Genomic DNA, 11,506 nt, shown 5'->3' on the forward strand with positions numbered 1-11,506 from the left:
AAGATAATTTGAATCAAACATTCAATCTTTACTCATTAAAACACTCTTCGTGACTTCAAAGGGAGCTCGAATAACTTTAACTCAAAACTCTAATTTCTTTTCAAAGATTCAATCTTTATATAATAAAAATTTCTAGTGACTTAATAGGTACCTTGATTGAGGTAATTTCATTCAAAGATTCAATCTTTATTCATTAAAACACTCTGCGGGATGTCAAAAGGAACTCGAATAAGTTTAACTCAAAACTCTAATTTTCTTTCAAAGATTCAATCTTTATACATCAAAAAGATCTAGTAATATAATAGGTTCCTTTATTGAGGAATTTTCATTTGAAGATTCAATTTTTAGTCATTAAACTCAGTACTCTCATTTTTTTCAAAGATTCCATCTTTATACATTAAAAAGGTCTACTGACATAATAAGTACATTGATTAAGATAATTTCGTTCAAAGATTCAATCTTCACTCATCAAAACACGCTTCGTGACGTCAAAGGGAACTCAAATAACTTTAACTAAAAACTCGTAGTTCTTTACAAATATTCAATCTTTATACATTAAAAATGTCTAGTGACATAATAGGTACCTTGATTGAGGTAATTTCATTCAAAGATTCAATATTTACTCTTTAAAACACTCTTCGGAACGTCACAGGGAACTCGAATATGTTTAACTTAAAACTCTCATTTTTTTTCAAAGATTAAACCTTTATACATTAAAAAGGTCTCGTGACATAATAAGTACTTCTATTGAGGTAGTTTCATACAAAGATTTAATCTTTACGCGTTAAAACACTATTCAGGACGTCATAGGGAACTCGGATAGGTTTAACTCATAACGCTCATTTCTTTTTAAAGATTCAATATTTATATATAAAAGGTCCTGGAACAAAATAAGTCCCCTGATTCAGGTAATTTCAATCAAAGATTCAATCTTTAATCATTAAAATACTCTTCGGGATGTCATAGGGAACTCGAATAAGTTTAACTCAAACCAGTCATTTTCTTTCCAAGATTCAATCTTTATACATTAAAAAGGTCTAGTAACATTATAGGCACCTTTACTACGGTATTTTCATTCAAAGATTCAATATTTAGTCATTAAAACACTGTTCACGACTTCATAGGTAAATCGAATAAGTTAAACTCAGAACTATCATTTTATTCCAAAGATTCAATCTTTAGACATTAAAAAGGCCTACTAACATAATAGGTACCTTTATTGTGGTGTTTTCATTCAAAGATTCAATCTTTATTCATTAAAACACTCTTCGCGACTTCATTGGTAACTCGAATAAGTTAAATTCAAAACTCTCATTTTCTTTCAAATATTCAATCTTTATACATTAAAAAGGTCTAGTGACATAATAGCTACCTTGATTGAGGTAATTACATTCAAAGATTCAATATTTACTCATTAAAACACTCTTTGGGACGTTACAGGGAACATGAATAAGTTTAACTCAAAACTCTCATTTTCTTTCAAAAATACAATCTTTATACATTAAAAAGGTCTACTAACAAAATAAGTACCTTTATTGAGGTATTTTCATTCAAAGATTCAATCTTTAGTCATTAAAACACTCTTCGCAACTTTATAGGTAACTCGAATAAGTTGACCTCAAAACTCTCATGTTCTTTCAAAGATTTAATCTTTATACATTAAAAAGGTTTAGTGATAGAATAGGCACCTTGATTGAAGTAATTTCATTCAAAGATTCAATCTTTACTCATTAAAACACTCTTCGTGACTTCAAAGGGAACTTGAATAACTTTAACTCGAAACGCTCATTTCTTTACAAAACGTCAATCTTTATAAATTAAAATGGTCTAGTGATGTAATAGCTACCTTAATTGAGGTAATTTCATTCAATGATTCAATCTTTACTCATTAAAACACTCTTCTGGACGTTACAGGGAACTCGAATAAGTTTAACTCAAAAATCTCATTTTCATTCAAATATTCAATCTTTGTACATTAAAAAGGTATAGTATCATAATAGGTACCTTTATTGTGGTATTTTCATTTAGAGATTCAATCTTCAGTCATTAAAACACTCTTTGCGATTTCATAGGTAACTCGAATAAGTTAAACTCAAAACACACATTTTCTTTCAAACATTCAATCTTTATACTTTACAAAGGTCTAGTGGTAGAATAGGTACCTTGATTGAGGTAATTTCATACAATGATTCAATCTTTACTCATTAAAACACTCTTCAGTACGTCACAGGGAACTCGATCAAGTTTAACTCAAAACTCTCATTTTTTTTTATAGATTCAATCTTTATACATTAAAAAGGTCTAGTAACAAAATAGGTACCTTTGTTGAGGTATCTTCATTCAAAGATTCAATCTTCTGTCATTAAAACACTCTTCGCGACTTCATAGGCAACTCGAATAAGTTAAACGCAAAACTCTAATTTTCTTTCAAAGATTCAATCTTTATACATTAGAAAGGTTTAATAACATAATAGCTACCTTGATTGACATAATTACACTCAAAAATTCAATGTTTTCTCATTATAACCCCCCACTTCGTGACTTCAAAGGGAACTCGAATAACTTTAACTCCAAATTCTCATTTCTTTTCTAAGATTCAATCTTAATACATTAAAAAGGTCTAGTGACATTATAGGTACCTTGATTGAGGTAATTTTATTCAAAAATTCAATCTTTACTCAATAAAACACTCTTCGTGACGTCAAAGGGAACTCGAATAACTTTAACTCCAAACTCTCATTTCTTTTTAAAGATTCAATCTTTATACATTAAAAAGGTCTAGTGACATAATCAGTACCTCTATTGAGGTAATTTCATTCAAAGATTCAATTCTTATTCATTAAAACACTTTTCCAGACGTCACACGGAACTCGAATAAGTTTAACTGAAAACTCTCATTTTCTTTCCAAGAATCAATCTTTATATATTAAAAACGTCTAGTAACATAACTCAAAACTCTCATTTTCATTTAAAGATTCAATCTTCTGTCATTAAAACAGTATTCCTGACTTCTTAGGTAACTTGAATAAGTTGAACTCAAATCACTCATTTTCTTCCAAAGATTTAATTTTTATACATTAAAAAGGTCTAATGACATAATAGGTTCCTTGATTGAGATAATTTCATTCAAAGATTCAGTCTTCACTCAGTAAAGCACTCTTTGTGACGTGAAAGGGAACTCGAATAACTTTAACTCAAAACTCTCATTTCTTTTCAAACATTCAACCTTTATACATTAAAATGATCTTATGACATAATAGGTACCCTGATTTAGGTAATTTCATTCAAAGATTCTATCTTTCATCATTAAAATAGTCTTCGGGACGTCTCAGGGAACTCAAATATGTTTAACTCAAAATTCTAATTTTCTTTCAAAGATTCAACCTTTATACATTAAAACGGTCTAGCACATAATAGGTTCCTTTATTGAGGAATTTTCATTTAAATATTAAATCTTTAGTTATTAAAATACTCTTCGGGACTTCATAGGTAACTCGAATAAGTTAAACTCAATAATATCATTTTCTTTCAAAGATTCAATATTTATATGTTAAAAAGGTCTAGTGACATAATAGGTACCTTGATTGAGATAATTTCGTTCAAAGATTCAATCTTTACTCATTAAAACACTCTTCGTGACGTCAAAGAGAACTCGAATAACTTTTACTCAAAACTCCTATTTCTTTTCAAATATTCTATCTTTATACACAAAAAAGGTCTAATGACATAATTGGTACCTTAGTTGAGAGAATTTCATTTAAAGATTCAATATTTGCTCTTTAATAAACTCTTTGGGACGTCATAGGGAACTCGAGTACGTTTAACTCAAAACACTCATTTTCTTTCAAAGATTCAATCTTTATACTTTAAAAGGTTGTACTGGCATAATAAGTACCTCTATTGAGATAATTTCATTCAAAGATTCGATCTTTACTCATTAAAATACTCTTCGGGACGTCACAGGGAACTCGAATAAGTTCAACTCAAAACTCTCATTTTCTTTCCAAGATTCAATCTTTATACATTAAAATAGTCTAGTAACATAATAGGTAACTTTGTTATGGTATCTTCATTCAAAGATTCAATCTTTAGTCATTAAAACACTCTTCGCGATTTCTTAGGTAACTCGAATTAGTTAAACTCAAAACTCGCATTTTTTTTCAATGATTCAATCTTTTTACATTAAAAAGGTCTAGTAACATAATAAGTACCTTGATTGAGATAATATGAGTCAAAGATTCAGTCTTTACTCATTAAAACACTCTTCGTGACTTTAAAGGGAGCTCGAATAACTTTAACTCAAAACTCTCATTTGTTTTCAAAGATTCAATCTTTGTACAATAAAATTTCTAGTGACTTAATAGGTACCTTGATTAAGGTAATTTCATTCAAAGATTGAATCTTTATTCATTAAAACTCTCTTCGGGATGTCAAAAGGAACTCGAATAAGTTTAACTCAAAACTCTAATTTTCTTTCAAAGATTCTAGCTTTATACATCAAAAAGATCTAGTAACATAATAGGTTCCTTTATTGAGGAATTTTCATTTGAAGATTCAATCTATAGTCATTAAAACATTCTTCGCGACTTCATAGCTAACTCGAATAAGTTAAACTCAATACTCTAATTTTTTTCAAAGATTTCATCTTTATACATTAAAAAGGTCTACTGACATAATAGGTATATTAATTGAGATAATTTCGTTCAAAGATTCAATCTTTACTCATTAAAACACGCTTCGTGACGTCAAAGAGAACTCAAATAATATTAACTCAAAACTCAAAGTTCTTTAGAAATATTCAATCTTGATACATTAAAAAGGTCTAGTGACATAATAGGTACCTTGATTGAGGTAATTTCATTCAACGATTCAATATTTACTCTTTTAAACACTCTTCGAGACGTCACAGGGAACTCGAATATGTTTAACTTAAAACTCTCATCTTCTTTCAAAGATTAAACCTTTATACCTTAAAAAGGTCTAGTGACATAATAAGTACCTCTATTGAGGTAATTTCATACAAAGATTCAATCTTTACGCGTTAAAACACTATTCGGTACGTCATAGGGAACTCGGATAGGTTTCACTCATAACACTCATTTCTTTTTAAAGATTCAATCTTTATATATAAAAGATCATGCGACAAAAGAAGTCCCTTGATTCAGTTAATTTCAATCAAAAATTCAATCTTTACTCATTGAAATACTCTTCGGGATGTCATAGGGAACTCGAAGAAGTTTAACTCAAAACAGTCATTTTCTTTCCAACATTCAATCTTTATACATTAAAAAGGTCTAGTAACATAATAGGTACCTTTACTAAGGTATTTTCATTCAAAGATTCAATATTTAGTCATTAAAACACTGTTCACGACTTCATAGGTAAATCGAATAAGTTAAACTCAGAATCATCATTTTATTCCAAAGATTTAATCTTTAGACATTAAAAAGGTCTAGTAACATAATAGGTACCTTTATTGAGGTGTTTTCATTCAAGGATTAAATCTTTATTCATTAAAACACTCTTCGCGACTTCATAGGTAACTCGAATAAGTTAAGCTCAAAACTCTCATTTTCTTTCAAAGATTCAATCTTTATACATTAAAAAGGTCTAGTGACATAATAGCTACCTTGATTGAGGTAATTACATTCAAAGATTCAATATTTACTCATTAGAACACTCTTTAGGACGTTACGGAGAATATGAATAAGTTTAACTCAAAACTCTCATTTTCTTTCAAAGATACAATCTTTATACATTAAAAAGGTCTACTAACAAAATAAGTACCTTTATTGAGGTATTTTCATTCAAAGATTCAATCTTTAGTCATTAAAACACTCTTCGCAACTTTATAGGCAACTCGAATAAGTTAAACTCAAACTCTCGTATTCTTTCGAAGATTCAATCTTTATACATTAAAGAGGTCTAGTGACATATTAGGTACCTTGATTGAGGTAATTTCATACAGTGATTCAATCATTACTCATTAAAACACTCTTCAGTACATCACAGGGAACTCGATCAAGTTTAACTCAAAACACTCATTTTTTTCAAAGATTCAATCTTTATACATTAAAAAGGTCTAGTAAAAAAATAGGTACCTTTATTGAGGTATTTTCATTCAAAGATTCAATCTTCTGTCATTAAAACACTCTTCGCGACTTCATAGGCAAGTCGAATAAGTTAAACTCAAAACTCTCATTTTCTTTCAAAAATTCAATCTTTTAACATTTGAAAGGTCTAGTAACATAATAGCTACCTTGATTGAGATAATTTCACCCAAAAATTCAATCTTTTCTCATTAAAACCCCCCTCTTCGTGACTTCAAAGGGAACTCGAATAACTTTAACTCCAAACTCTCATTTCTTTTCTAAGATTCAATCTTAATACATTAAAAAGGTCTGGTGGCATAATAGGTACCTTGATTGAGTTAATTTCATTCAAAAATTCAATATTTGCTTAACAAAACACTCTTCGTGACGTCAAAGGGAACTCGAATAACTTTAACTCCAAACTCTCATTTCTTTTCAAAGATTCAATCTTTATACATTAAAAAGGTCTAGTGACATAATCAGTACCTCTATTGAGGTAATTTCATTCAAAGATTCAATCTTTACTTATTAAAACACTTTTCCGGACGTCACACGGAACTCGAATAAGTTTAACTCAAAACTCTCATTTTCTTTCCAAGATTCAATCTTTCTACATTAAAAACGTCTGGTAAGATAACTCAAAACTCTCATTTTCATTTAAAGATTCAATCTTCTGTCATTAAAATAGTATTCCTGACTTCTTAGGTAACTCGAATAAAATGAACTCAAATCGCTCATTTTCTTCCAAAGATTTAATTTTTATACATTAGAAAGGTCTAATGACATAACAGGTTCCTTGATTTAGATAATTTCATTCAAAGATTCAATCTTCACTCAGTAAAACACTCTTCGTGACGTCAAAGGGAACTCGAATAACTTTAACTCAAAACTCTCATTTCTTTTCAAACATTCAATCTTTATACATTAAAATGATCTTGTGACATAATAGGTACCCTGATTGAGGTAATTTCATTCAAAGATTCTATTTTTCATCATTAAAACAGCCTTCGGGACGTCTCGGGGAACTCAAATATGTTTAACTCAAAACTCTAATTTTCTTTCAAAGCTTCAATCTTTATACGTTAAAACGGTCTAGCACATAATAGGTTCCTTTGTTGAGGAATTTTCATTCAAATATTCAATCTTTAGTCATTAAAATACTCTTCGGGACTTCATAGGTAACTTGAATAAGTTAAACTCAATACTCTCATTTTCTTATAAAGATTCAATCTTTATATGTTAAAAGGGTCTAGTGACATAATAGGTACCTTGATTGAGATAATTTCGTTCAAATATTCAATCTTTACTCATTAAAACGATCTTCCTGACGTCAAAGAGAACTCGAATAACTTTTACTCAAAACTCCTATTTCTTTTCAAATATTCTATCTTTATACACTAAAAAGGTCTACTGATATAATAGGTACCTTAGTTGAGATAATTTCAGTTAAAGATTCAATATTTACTCTTGAATAAATTTTTCGGGACGTCACAGGGAACTCAAGTAAGTTTAACTCAAAACACTCATTTTCTTTCAAAGATTCAATCTTTATACCTTAAAAGGTTGTACTGGTATAATAAGTACTTCTATTGAGATAATTTCATTCAAAGATTCAATCTTTACTCATTAAAACACTCTTCGGGACGTCACAGGGAACTCGAATAAGTTCAACTCAAAACTCTTATTTTCTTTCAAAGATTCAATCTTTATACATTAAAAAGGTCTAGTAATATAATAGGTAACTTTGTTATGGTGTCTTCATTCAAAGATTCAATCTTTAGTCATTAAAATACTCTTCGCGACTTCAAAGGGAGATCGAATAACTTTAACTCAAAACTCTCATTTCTTTTAAAAGATTCAATATTTATACAATAAAAATTTCTAGTGACTTAATAGGTACCTTGATTGAGGTAATTTCATTCAAAGATTCAATCTTTATTCATTAAAACACTCTTCGGGATGTCAAAATGAACTCAAATAAGTTTAACTCAAAACTCTAATTTTCTTTCAAAGATTCAATCTTTATACATTAAAAAGATCTTGTAACATAATAGGTTCCTTTATTAAGGAATTTTCATTTGAAGATTCAATCTTTAGTCTTTAAAACACTCTTCGCAAATTCGTAGGTAACTCGAATAAGTTAAACTCAATACGCTCATTTTTTTCAAAGATACCATCTTTATACATTAAAAAGGTCTACTGACATAACAGGTACATTGATTGAGATAATTTCATTCAAAGATTCAATCTTTACTCATTAAAACACGCTTCGTGACGTCAAAGGGAACACAAATAACTTTAACTCAAAACTCGTAGTTCTTTACAAATATTAAATCTTTATACATTAAAAAGGTCTACTGACATAATAGGTACCTTGATTGAGGTAATTTCATTCAAAGATTCAATATTTACTCTTTAAAACACTCTTCGGGACGTCACAAGGAACTCGAATATGTTTAACTCAAAACTCTTATTTTCTTTCAAAGATTAAATCTTTATACATTAAAAAGGTCTAGTGACATAATAAGTACCTCTATTGAGGTAATTTCATACAAATATTCAATCTTTACGCGTTAAGACACTATTCGGGACGTCATAGGGAACTCGGATAGGTTTAACTCATAACGCTCATTTCTTTTTAAAGATTCAATCTTTATATATAAAAGGTCCTGGGACAAAATAAGTCCCTTGATTCAGGTAATTTCAATCAAAGATTCAATCTTTACTCATTGAAATACTCTTCGAGATGTCATAGGGAACTCGAATAAGTTTAACTCAAAACAATCATTTTATTTCCAAGATTCAATCTTTATACATTAAAAAGGTCTAGTAACATAATAGATACCTTTACTAAGGTATTTTCATTCAAAGATTCAATATTTAGTCATTAAAACACTGTTCACGACTTCATAGGTAAATCGAATAAGTTAAACTCAGAATCATCATTTTATTCCAAAGATTCAATTTTTAGGCATTAAAAAGGTCTAGTAACATAATAGGTACCTTTATTGAGGTGTTTTCTTTCAAAAATTCAATCTTTATTCATTAAAACACTCTTCGCGACTTCATAGGTAACTCGAATAAGTTAAACTCAAAACTCTCATTTTCTTTCAAAGATTCAATCTTTATACATTAAAAAGGTCTAGTGACATAATGGCTACCTTGATTGAGGGAATTACATTCAAAGATTCAATATTTACTCATTAAAACACTCTTTGGGACGTTACAGAGAACATGTATATGTTTAACTCAAAATTCTCATTTTCTTTTAAAAATACAATCTTTATACATTAAAAAGGTCTACTAACAAAATGAGTACCTTTATTGAGGTATTTTCATTTAAAGAATCAATCTTTAGTCATTCAAACACTCTTCGCAACTTCATAGGTAACTCGAATAAGTTGAACTCAAAACTCTCATGTTCTTTCAAAGATTCAATCTTTATACATTAAAAAGGTTTAGTGACACAATAGGTACCTTGATTGAGGTAATTTCATTCAAAGATTCAATCTTTTCTCATTAAAACACACTTCGTGACGTCGAAGGGAACTTCAATAACTTTAACTCAAAACACTAATTTCTTTTCAAAACATCAGTCTTTTTAAATTAAAAAGGTCTAGTGACGTAATAGCTTCCTTGATTGAGGTAATTTCATTCAATGATTCAATCTTTACACATTAAAACACTCTTCGGGACGTTACTGGGAACTCGAATAAGTTTATCTCAAAAATCTCATTTTCTTTCAAAGATTCAATCTTTATACATTAAAAAGGTCTAGTAACAAAATAGGTACCTTTATTATGGTATTTTCATTCAAAGATTCATTCTTCAGTCATTAAAACACACTTCGCGATTTCATAGGTAACTCAAATAAGTTAAACTCAAAACAGTCATTTTTTTCAAAGATTCAATCTTTATACATTACAAAGGTCTTGTGGTAGAATAGGTACCTTGATTGAGGTAATTTCATTCTCGGATTCAATCTTTACTCACTAAAACACTCTTCGTGACGTCAAAGGGAACTCGAATAACTTTAACTCAAAACTCTCATTTCTTTTCAAAGATTCAATCTTTATACATTAAAGAGGTCTAGTGACATAATAGGTACCTTGATTGAGGTAATTTCATACAATGATTCAATCTTTACTCATTAAAACACTCTTCAGTACGTCACAGGGAACTCGATCAAGTTTAACTCAAAACTCTCATTTTTTTCAAAGATTCAATCTTCATACATTAAAAAGGTCTAGTAACAAAATAGGTATCTTTATTGAGGTATTTTCATTCAAAGATTCAATCTTCAGTCATTAAAACACTCTTCGCGACTTCATAGGCAACTTGAATAAGTTAGACTCAAAACTCTTATTTTCTTTCAAAGATTCAATCTTTATACATTAGAAAGGTCTAGTAACATAATAGCTGCCTTGATTGAGATAATTTCACTCAAAAATTAAATCTTTTTTCATTAAAACCCCCCTCTTCGTGACTTCAATGGGAACTCGAATAACTTTAACTCCAAACTCTCATTTCTTATCTAAGATTCACTCTTAATACATTAAAAAGGTCTAGTGACATAATAAGCACCTTGATTGAGGTAAATTCATTCAAAAATTCAATATTTACTCAACAAAACACTCTTCGTGACGTCAAAGGGAACTCGAATAACTTTAACTCCAAACTCTTATTTCTTTTCAAAGATTCAATCTTTATACATTAAAAAGGTCTAGTGACATAATCAGTACCTCTATTGAGGTAATTTCATTCAAAGATTCAATCTTTACTCGTTACTACACTTTTCCGGACGTCACACGGAACTCGATTAAGGTTAACTCAAAACTCTCATTTTCTTTTCGTGATTCAATCTTTATACATTAAAAACGTCTAGTAACATAACTCAAAACTCTCATTTTCATTTAAAGATTCATTCTTCTGTCATTCAAACAGTATTCGTGACTTCTTAGGTAACTCGAATAAGTTGAACTCAAAACACTCATTTTCTTCCAAAGATTTAATTTTTATACATTAAGAAGGTCTAATGATATAATAGGTTCCTTGATTGAGATAATTTCATTCAAAGATTCAATCTTTACTCAGTAAAACACTCTTCATGACGTCACAGGGAACTCGAATAACTTTAACTCAAACCTCTCATTTCTTTTCAAACATTCGATCTTTATACATTGAAATGATCTTGTGATATAATAGGTACCTTGATTGAGGTAATTTCATTCAAAGATTCTATCTTTCATCATTAAAACATTCTTCGGGACGCCTCAGGGAACTCAAATATGTTTAACTCAAAAATCTAATTGTCTTTCAAAACTTCAATCTTTATACGTTAAAACGGTCTAGCACATAATAGGTTCCTTTATTGAGGAATTTTCATTCAAATATTCAATCTTTAGTCATTAAAA

This window comes from Cornus florida, unplaced genomic scaffold, assembly GCF_030987335.1.
Source record: "Cornus florida cultivar Cherokee Brave unplaced genomic scaffold, ASM3098733v1 CherokeeBrave_3.0.0_Hap2_Chr03, whole genome shotgun sequence".
Lineage (NCBI taxonomy): Eukaryota > Viridiplantae > Streptophyta > Magnoliopsida > Cornales > Cornaceae > Cornus > Cornus florida.